Source organism: Rhineura floridana, chromosome 3 (genome assembly GCF_030035675.1).
Source record: "Rhineura floridana isolate rRhiFlo1 chromosome 3, rRhiFlo1.hap2, whole genome shotgun sequence".
NCBI classification, from domain to species: domain Eukaryota; kingdom Metazoa; phylum Chordata; class Lepidosauria; order Squamata; family Rhineuridae; genus Rhineura; species Rhineura floridana.
The window spans coordinates 73,142,170-73,151,910 of record NC_084482.1 but is presented as its reverse complement, the minus strand read 5'-3'; the positions used below and the strand labels follow the sequence as shown (position 1 = coordinate 73,151,910).

General features: G+C 41.4%; 1 long non-coding RNA gene across 1 annotated transcript; it reads left to right on the top strand.

Annotated features, from left to right (window-relative positions):
• The first annotated feature begins 2,225 nt into the window (after window positions 1-2,225).
• Window positions 2,226-9,084, top strand: LOC133382181 (uncharacterized). Its single transcript, XR_009761830.1, has 4 exons — window positions 2,226-2,442; window positions 4,046-4,154; window positions 5,836-5,957; window positions 8,247-9,084. It is a non-coding gene; the product is annotated as an uncharacterized LOC133382181 (long non-coding RNA).
• Window positions 9,085-9,741: the final 657 nt, after the last annotated feature.

Genomic DNA, 9,741 nt, shown 5'->3' with positions numbered 1-9,741 from the left:
AAGTTGCACCATATTTTCTCCTATGTGTTGTTGCTGTGTTCTTTAGTTTACGCTTTCTCTATCAGTATTTTTAAAGAGAGATCCCAATCCCATTAATTCAGATTTCAGTTTTTGCCTTGTGGTATGTAATTCAAAATCAAAAGGAGTTCATGCACACTGTAATTCATAAATAAATTGGGAGTGAGCCCAATAGAATTAACTTGTTCCAAGGAAATATTTTTTAGACTTTATCCTAAGTAATGCATCTCTTGTGTGAAACTTTTCCCCCCGCTTCCAAAATCACAGCTTTGGCTGAGGCCCATGATATAAACATGCATCTAAAGCCCCTCCATCGCCCTTTGGAAGAAATAGAGAATATGGAATTTAATGAAATGAAGCCATTACTAAACCGTGTGCTTCATGTGGTATGCTTAATCTGGTCTACATCCAAATATTACAGCACACCTGCAAGGATAATTGTGTTGCTTCAGGAAATCTGCAGTCTCCTTATTCAGCAGGTAGGCCATGTAGCAGTTATTCTGATGCCCACCCTGCAACCTTCCTGGAAAATGTGGAAAATAATATACCGCTGTTCCATATAGTCACAGTATGAGGGCAAAAATGATTTTGGGAGTCTACAAATTGCTGCACTCACTTTGTCGTTCTAAAGCTTCAGCTTTATGTTTTGATTGCCCTCAGCTGGCATCTCTACTTTCAACTACTGTCATTCCTGTACTGAAGGAAGTGGGAGGAGATGTACCTTGAGAATGAGGAGTACTGTGGCATGGGAGAACCTCATCTTAGCACCACTAGATATGCATGGTGCTTTTATAAGTGAAGCAGCTTAAGAGACATCCAGAGATGCAACATTCAAAAAGCAATGGAGCTTTAAATATATGAACACTTTCTTTTCTTTAGAGGGCAGTCACATCTGCTTTTCACACAGATGAAAAACCAACAATAAAAATGTAAATGATAGCTCCCTTCTATAGTCAAATAGACATTTTTACCATTCATGCAGGGACTGTGAAGTATCACATACAGCATTCATTATTTTGTTTTATTATTGTATTTTTGTCCCACTCATCCACCTAAGGAGTGCAGGATAGCATACATGATTTCTGTCATTTTATCTTCACAACAATCTGCAAGGTAGTGTAGGCTCAGAGAGAGGGCATCTGGCCTAAGGTCACTGAAGGAGTTTTGTGGCTGAGGAAGGCTTTGAATCCAGATTTCTCTTGTTTGAAGTCCGATACTCTGCCCACTACCAAGTGACTCAGGGAGTGCAGTTCTGCTCCAGACATTACAGTAATGATGGAAACATTGTTTTTTCCTACACTAGAGTATTGTATTTTCCTGAAATGTTTGTTACTGGTATTGTTTTCTCCATATTGGAAATAAATCTACAAGCTGACCTTATGGCTATAACCTATAGCATAATTTTTGTACGTTTTCTTTCTTTTTCCTTGTCTCTTCCCCCCCCCCCCCCCGGTCTAACATTTTGCCTGATGAAGAGTTCTAGAGAAGTTGAAAGCTTGTCACTATTTTGTGATATTTGGTTTGGTCCTAATTAAGTTATTGCCCAAATGTAGATTTTGGAGTTTCTTATTATGGAACATCACAAACTACCTTAGTTTTTTTGTGCATGTTGAACCCAACAAATTCATTATGCAAATGAAATTACTTCTGCTCACATAAGGGAACTGCTGCTCCTTCTCCTCCCCTTGTGCGCCTCCCCCAATCTGCTTCACATGTGTGGGAAAAACAGAGCATATTGGGGGTGATGGGGGTGTATGGAGGGAAGAGTGGGAGTTCCACTGCACAAGTGGAAGTTGTTCTGATCATGCAACGGCTCTGTTGGATTCAGCCCTCTGATGCTTTGGATAACCATGTTTTGAGTGCTTTCCCTTTTACGTTAGTAGCAGATTGAGAAAGTTACTCTTTTATCACTGGTGTTATGCTTTTGTAGGAAATGTTATAAAAGAAGCACAGGCCTCTTTCTCTTTTCTCTGACAAATGTGTGAACAAATGTGAGTTGTGCACCAAATTTGATGAACCACGGTCAGTTTTCCAAATGGCCAATTTAAGAGGCACAAGATAAGTGAGGATTAGGGGTCTCATGTGTTGAACAGCCTGTCCTTTTGTGCCTTTTTCATTTTCTGTTCCATTAAAAAAAAATTACACGTCACTTGAAACTACAGGATTTGTTTCTCTCCTCTGTCCTTCTAGGCCAGGAATTACCTCAATCCAGAAGATCTACTTAAAGGGGAAACCGAAGAAAGTTTGGGCAAAGTGCAGAAAACTTTTAATATTTTCAATTATTTCAAGCAGACCTTTGAAGAAAGAAGAGAAAATCTCAGCACTTACTTTCAGCCAGGCCTAGAGACAAAGGAGTGGGATTTTCCTTCTATAATGGTTTTTGCACAATTTGATACTTTTCTGGAGAGGCTCCATGTGGTAGATGTAAGTACTAGACCATCAGATACTACAGATATTAACCTCCGCAGAGAACCATGTATTTAATGTAACAAATAACTTTCTGGAACTCATTCCCCCTGTAAGCATGTTTTCTTGACTCCTTGCTTCAAGGGGCGAGGGGTTCTGGATGCCTGGGACAGCTAGTGTGGTATCTAGAGCATTTCGCTTGAGAAGACGTGGGTTCACCTCCCCACTCAACAATGAAACTCAGGGCATGACTGAGCAAGCCCATCGCTTCTCGGTCTTTTCAACCTTGCGGGATTGTTGTGAGCACAAAATGGGATAAACCCTATATACGCTACCCTGAACCATTTGAAGAAAAGTCAGATACAAATATGGTATCTTAATAATACTGTTGTTTAAAGTATGATTGAATTTTGCAGCCAAGGTGGCCCTGAATTCTCAGGCATTTGCCTCACAAGTGCAGATTTCTGCCCCAGGAGGCTGGCAACAGCTGCCAGGATTTCTGAGCAAGAGCTAACAGTGACTCACTTAATGTATAGGCTTCCCTATCCTTCATATTATCTTCTAGTGTTAGTGAAGATCACACTAATAAGATGGGAGTAGATACATATTAAAAGATTCTGAGGTCAGCAGTTTGATGCAGTTTGCATTTACAGAGCATGCCCCCACACTTAATCAGAATCTTCATAGCTCTTACATTTGCATCTTGTTCTACAGCTTGTACTTTGGCTGTTGATTTTTTAAGACATAAACCTAATCCCCAGGCCCAGATTCTCTTGTTTGAAGTTTGCTATGGAATTTGCCCTTTCTCCAATGGAGTGAGAAATTAAAAAAGAAAAGTAGTGTTAGCCATGTAGCAACCTCTTCAATACTGTATTTAACTATGAACTTTTATATACATGTGTACAGTATCGACACTTCCTCTGTCTGGAGAATTGCTACTGAATTGTGTAAAGAGGCAATAGTGGTATAGCTCATGAGTTTTGTGGCATTAAGGACAGGATATAACACTTAGATGCAGGGATGGGTGAGCAGAAGTCCTTCACCTAATTTTCACCAATTCCTCCCTGTCCCAGCATCCCCTCTCACTACATTCCAGGTCTTTCCTTAGAGTCCCCTGAGGCTTGGGGGGTGCACAAGGGGCTGTGGTAGTGAGGAAGGGCATGGAAAGCCCCATTACATGAGCAGACTTTCATCCCCATAGTGTAACAGTTTTCCGCTGCGTCATCTGAATTCACTGGCACCCTATTTACAAAATCTAATAATTCTTAAATATAGAAGAGCTTTTCCTAGAGCAGCCTTTCCCAACTAGTAGGCCGCCAGAGGTTGTTGGACCACAACTCCCATCAGCCTCAGCCAACATTGCCAATGGTCAGGAAAAATGGGAATTGTGGTCCAACAAAATCTGGTGGCCCACTAGTTGGGAAACACTGTCCCAGAGCAAAACTGAATATACTACCATCAGCCATATTAAAAGGGCATTTTAAAAGAATTCCACTGCAAAATTGTGTATGCCTATGTGGAGATGGAAGTGTTGAAATAGTAGCCCATGTAATGCTATTCTGCTCTTCCTATAAAGATTTGAGAAGTGAGCTGATTACTCCATTGTTTTTATCTTTCCCAGGGCCTTCAGCTAACTTGTATGTGTGTTTTCGTGTTGCAGACCAAGAGCAGAGGTGTCAGAAATGCCTGCAAAATTTTTAGCAGGTGCCATTAGAATGACATCTACAATGGTACCTTGAGTTTTAATCTGATATAGGTGTTTTGGTTTTTTAGTTGATGGTTTTTGGATATATCAGTGGCTTGTGGCTAATGCAAATAAAGGATTTGAACTTGGTGTCTCTTGTTCCGGGGTAGCAGAGGCACTGGCATTAGCTGGCATTAAAGCAAAGAAACCATGGGGTTTATCCAATTCGCCACATGGCATATTGGAGGGAAGGTGGGGACGTACAGGAGATTATTGCAGAAGTCATCCTAGATACAGGATGGCATGGGGTTCCTGTAACTTTTCAATTAGCGTGAGGGGGGAAATCGGGGAAATTGGAAGCCTTCTCTTCCTTTATTTTTGAGAGTCATTTTGATCCAAAATGTTTCGAGCAGAGACAAAGGGAAAGCACCAGACTAAGGGGAACAGGATTAGGGTTCAGTTTCACAGACAAGGTATCAGTGGAATTTCAGAAGAAGGGTGTGCTTGATGATATCAGCTATGAAATACATTGACTCAGAATAAGATTAAGGAGAAGCCTGAACATGTAGCAGATGTAGGTCTTTCCTAGGGAACAACTTTGGAAGGCAGCTTTAGGAGACAGCTGTTACGCCGTCTTTGTTTTGGTTTTGGAGGTGTTGCAAGAATCCAACTTTCCTCAAATGCTATTCAATGTCTCCATGAAGCCCGTTTGTTTCTCTTTTGATATGTTGTAAATATTGCTGCATTTGTAGAGAAAAGCATACTACAGAGTAAGGAAAAGCAAAAAGGAACCATCTGCTCTAAGCTTCGTCATGATTAATATAAAATAAAAAATAATATTATAGCTCTGATAGAAATTAAGTAATTCTGTGGATAATGTATAGGAGGCTAAATATTTGCAAATACCAGAGAGCCATACAGCAATAACAAGTGCAATAAATAAGCAAAATGAAAAGAATTTCCCAAAAGCAATCAGGTGCTGCCCATGAGTGAACTGATCCTTCCTAGGAAGCCTGTAGATATAACAAAGTGTTTTTTTCTTTCCAATGAATTGTGTATCTGTCAGACTTCAATGGACAACCAGTTCCTCAAGGCAGTTGCCTCTGCTTAGGGCTGAACAAATGGCACACTGAATTCAGGTTCACAGGCACTACATCTGTGGAAACAGATGTTGGCTGTTTAGTTTTAACGGATGGCATTGAACACAGTGAAGCTTGATCCACATAGGGTAGGAGTCCTAGTGAACTAGAGGTTGTTTTCAGATCCACTTAGGACAGAGGTAGGTGACCTGGGCTGTTTAGATGATGTTGAACCCCAGTTCTCATGATTCTCAACTATCATGCATGGCCAATGGTCAGGGATGATGGGAATTATACCCAGCAACATCAGGAGTACCAAGGATTCCTCTCCCACTTTAGGATTTTCTAGCACTCATTCTGCACAAGCCAGAGTTGGCATATTAAGGTCTTCCTAGATGCACATTTTCTTTTTATGTAACTATACAGCTAAAGTGCTTTGGAATGTCATTCAGCATCTTGAAATGGTACACCAACAATGGCATATCTTCAAAGAAAAGAATGTCACATTTTCCAATTAAAATAGTCACATTTAGGTTATTAATTACAGCAGACAGGTTGATGCAGTATCTTGTCCCAATCTCATCATGGGCTGGATTTAATGTGTGCTTTTAAGATTTTAATACCTTCATTATCTGAATGTTTGCCCAGAACAGTGCTGACTCAATATTTGGAAGTCGGGGAACAGTATAAATGCTCTCACCATTTCAGTCATTTCCACCAGTGTCTTTTGGCTTCCCGCAATTTCTGGGGCTCACGTTTTCCTGCTGTTGGTAAGTTATCTTAAAAAAAAATCCTTTCTAAGGAGAGAGTGTGAAGGCACTCTGGCGTATATTTGCTTGGGATTTTGGTATTTGAAACTGAATTTGGGAAGCGGCAAATGAGAAAACTAGGTTATTTTCAGTTTCTTCTCATAAACTTGGTGTGACTAGCCGAGAAAATGGAAGAATATGATGATCACTGGAACAGTGTGAAAAGTTTGTTTTAGCCGGGGTGTTTGACCTGATCCAGTGGCATCAATTTCATTATTAGCAATGGGCATCCCTACTTAGATCAAGCTCCATTCAACTCAATGAGGTTTGCTTCTGAGTAGGCATAGGTAGTCTAGAAATATTTGCAGGTGATATGCAAGCTTCCCTTATGCAGGCACAGGGCGGTCCAGTCTGCATCTTCCAAACAACAAGCAAAGGAAAATCTTTGATGGTAAAAGGGTGGTGTATTAGGAGTCTGTTTCTGCTCTACAAAAAAAAAAGGAGTTCCTGGTAGTGGGGCAAGAGCAACTCCTGTTTGGGATCTTTTGTTTGTGTTTCAGAAGGAAGACAGAGTTAGGGTCCTCCAGCTGGCTAGGCTTGCCTACCTTTACCTGTGCTCTACCGAACTTCCTTCCATTGGAAACTGATATACTCAGGGAAGCTGACCTGCCCCTCCTTCCTTTGTCTTCTTCTTCAACTGTCAGAGCAGAGAGGAGACATCTTTGACTTTGCTCTCTCTCCTGAGCCATGAGGGCAATACCCAAGTTTGGGCATTGCACCTCCAACTTAGTTATTTAGTTAGAACTAGGTATGCTTTTCCTATCTACTCTATATTTCTATAAATAAAGCAGCTTTTCTTATTGTGCTAAGTCTTAAGTCTGAGTGGTCTAAATGCAGGGTAAAAGTCTGCTACTTACGTAACTACACATACGGGCACAGATGCAGCTCAGACCACTGAGGATCTCTGCATATATATACATATTTCCATCACAGAGTCAACCAAAAATACAGGAGGCATTTTGAAAGGAACTTGTCATGAAGAGGCAGCCCTAATCTCTCTGCAAAAGCAAGACATGCTTTGAGAACCTTGTCTCAGTGCTCTTTAGGGATTAGGGTTTTCTGACAAAACGGAGTCCTTTGATCTCTTCCTCCCCTTCCAATATTAAGCAGGAGGCTTTTTACACTGCCTCAAGATGCAATTTGAATCCCATTCACCCCTGGAGTAAGCCCCATTGAGTTTAATGTAGGGACGGTTAGCATGGCAACTTTAGTCACCGTGTTCTTGGTGCTATAATGAACACCATATGGGATTCACATTATTAGCCACAGTGGATGAAGACACAGCCAATGGTTCTGCAAAAAGTCATTTCTGACTCGGCTTCCAGAGAATAGTGTTTTCCAGAGCAGGCGTCAGAGGGGAGGGAACTGGCCAAAGGGTAGGTGGAAGGAAGAAAACCAGAGGGAAAAAAGTGATTTAGCAAGCATGCCCAAGATGAATGGAAAGAGGAGGAGTAGAAATCACCATTGGAGCATGTGTGTTGTGAGGCAGGTTAGTGCTGCATCCCCCCCCCCCCGTGCCATAGGAAATGAAAATGTAAGAATATGATTACTGTGGGAACAGTGTGATGGATTTGTTTTATCCTGAGTATATGACATAATCCAGGGGCAAGAAGTTCATGATGAGGGGTAGGCATCAGTTCTGTGCACTTCGTCCACTGTGAAAACAGAGACTCTTCTGCTTTACCAATATACCTCCTTGCTGTCCCAACACCCCCTATTCAGTGAACGCCAAAGAGCTCACTCCTCCTTTATAATCTTGCCTTCCCTCTTACTGCTGTCCATTCTGCACAACATAGGGAGCAGACCTTTAGTGTCGTGACACCGACCCTTTGGAATTCTCTTCCCTTAAATATTAGACAGGTGCCATCTCTGTTACCTTTCCGGTGCCTACTGAAGACTTTCCTCTTTCAAAAAGGCTTTTACATAGACACGTTATCCCAGTTTGCGTCTGTGTTGGAATTGCTTTTTAAGATGTTTTGAAAGCTAGTGGGGTTTTTTTAAAAAAAAAAGCTGTTTGGATTTAATGTGTTTTTAAAGATGTTTTGTTAAAACAAAACTGTTTCAAAGTTTTGTTTGCTTGATATTAAAATGTTTTAAAGTGCATTTAGTGTTTTGGTTTGCTGCCCTGGGTCCTTTCTGGGAGGAAGAACAGGATATGAATTTAATCAATAAACAATAAATAAGCTAACTAGTATTCAAGTGCACAGAAATATTCACCTGCCTCAATGATTCCACTCCCTTTCCTCTCAGATTCTTTCTGGACTGGAACGTCATCTATCAACCTCAGAGAGATGGACATGCTCCCGTCACAGCCATGGTCACAGCCCTATCGTTTTCAACCTCATGTAGTTCATTATCATCACTACACAACATTCCCACGTCCTCCCCTGTCTGTTGGAGTCCCCATATCAATTTTGGATGTGGCATTCCTCCTGAGCAAAAACCCTGACCAGAGGTATGGAGGGTTCTCAGCCCCTAGCTTTCCTCGTCATTTTTCTGAAATTCATTTGCCAGCGCTAATGCAACCAAACATTTCTTTACAATCCCGGTACAAGCTCACATCTCCTCTGGTGACAGGCCCTGTGCTGCATGCAGGATGAGCTGGCCCCTTCATTGAATGGGAACATGATCATCACAGGAATGGAACAAAATGGCACTCGAATTGCACAAAATGTATTCACAGCAAATGATTGTATGGGTCAGACAAACGAGCAGACTGGATCCATGATTGCTCATCACCTCTGACACTCATACCTACACCTGCCTGCTCAAAGCTTCATTTAGGTTTCCCTCCAATTCTCTTAGATATGGAGCTTTTTTCTTCCTTTCTTTCAAGGCAACCTGAAGGCGCTTTGTCCAAAATTCAAGGGATTCCAAATTCACTGCTCATTCTTTGGTGCATCTCTGAATATCCCTGAGGTCTGCAAGATTTATGATGCTTCCACTTTCCTGAGAAGCTGTCATTCTCTGTGTACTTATGCCTTGTCTCATTTTACTCCTCATTCATCTGTCATTTCACTCTTCTGCACAAAATGTATTGTTCACCTTTCTGAAGCTGCTCAACATGGAAAGGCTTCCCTGCACTCCTCTCCCCCCTATAATAAACCTCATCTATCTGCATCAAAATTATCTGTTGTGGTCCTCTTATGTTTTAGCAGAGCTTGGAAGTAAATAGTTACAAATAACGAGTTACTTGTAATTTATTACTTTTTTGAATAACGAGATGGTAACGTCATTACATTTTGCTGGTAATAGAACGACTAGTAACTTCATTACTTTTGAGCTGTAACATTTCCAGAGTTACTTTTGGGCGTTACTTGGGGGGGAACAGGGGAAGTCTTCTGCTTCTCTAATTTGTGGATAAAAGCTTGTGCTTCAAATTGAGATTCTGTGCAGCATCGCTCTTCCCTCGTGCTCTATGGATGCTTAGGAGGCGACGAGGGAGGAGGTGGAGAGCAAAACGGGTGGAGAAAACAATTGTTTAAAAATGGACAGGAGTGGAGGGAGAAAAGAGCTGGAGGGCAAGGAGGCAGCAGAAAAATAGACATGAAGAACTGGCTGTGGAGATGAGAGACGACGATGATGACGTGTGTGTGTGTGTGTTTGTGTGGTGAGCAAAGCTCAAGATGGCTTCTACAATTTGATTTCAAGTGAATTACCTTTCATAAAAGTTTTTTTGTTTTTAGGTTGGGCTTGATGCACAAGAGATAACCATCCCAGAATGTAGCATTTGCTGAGTGTTTCT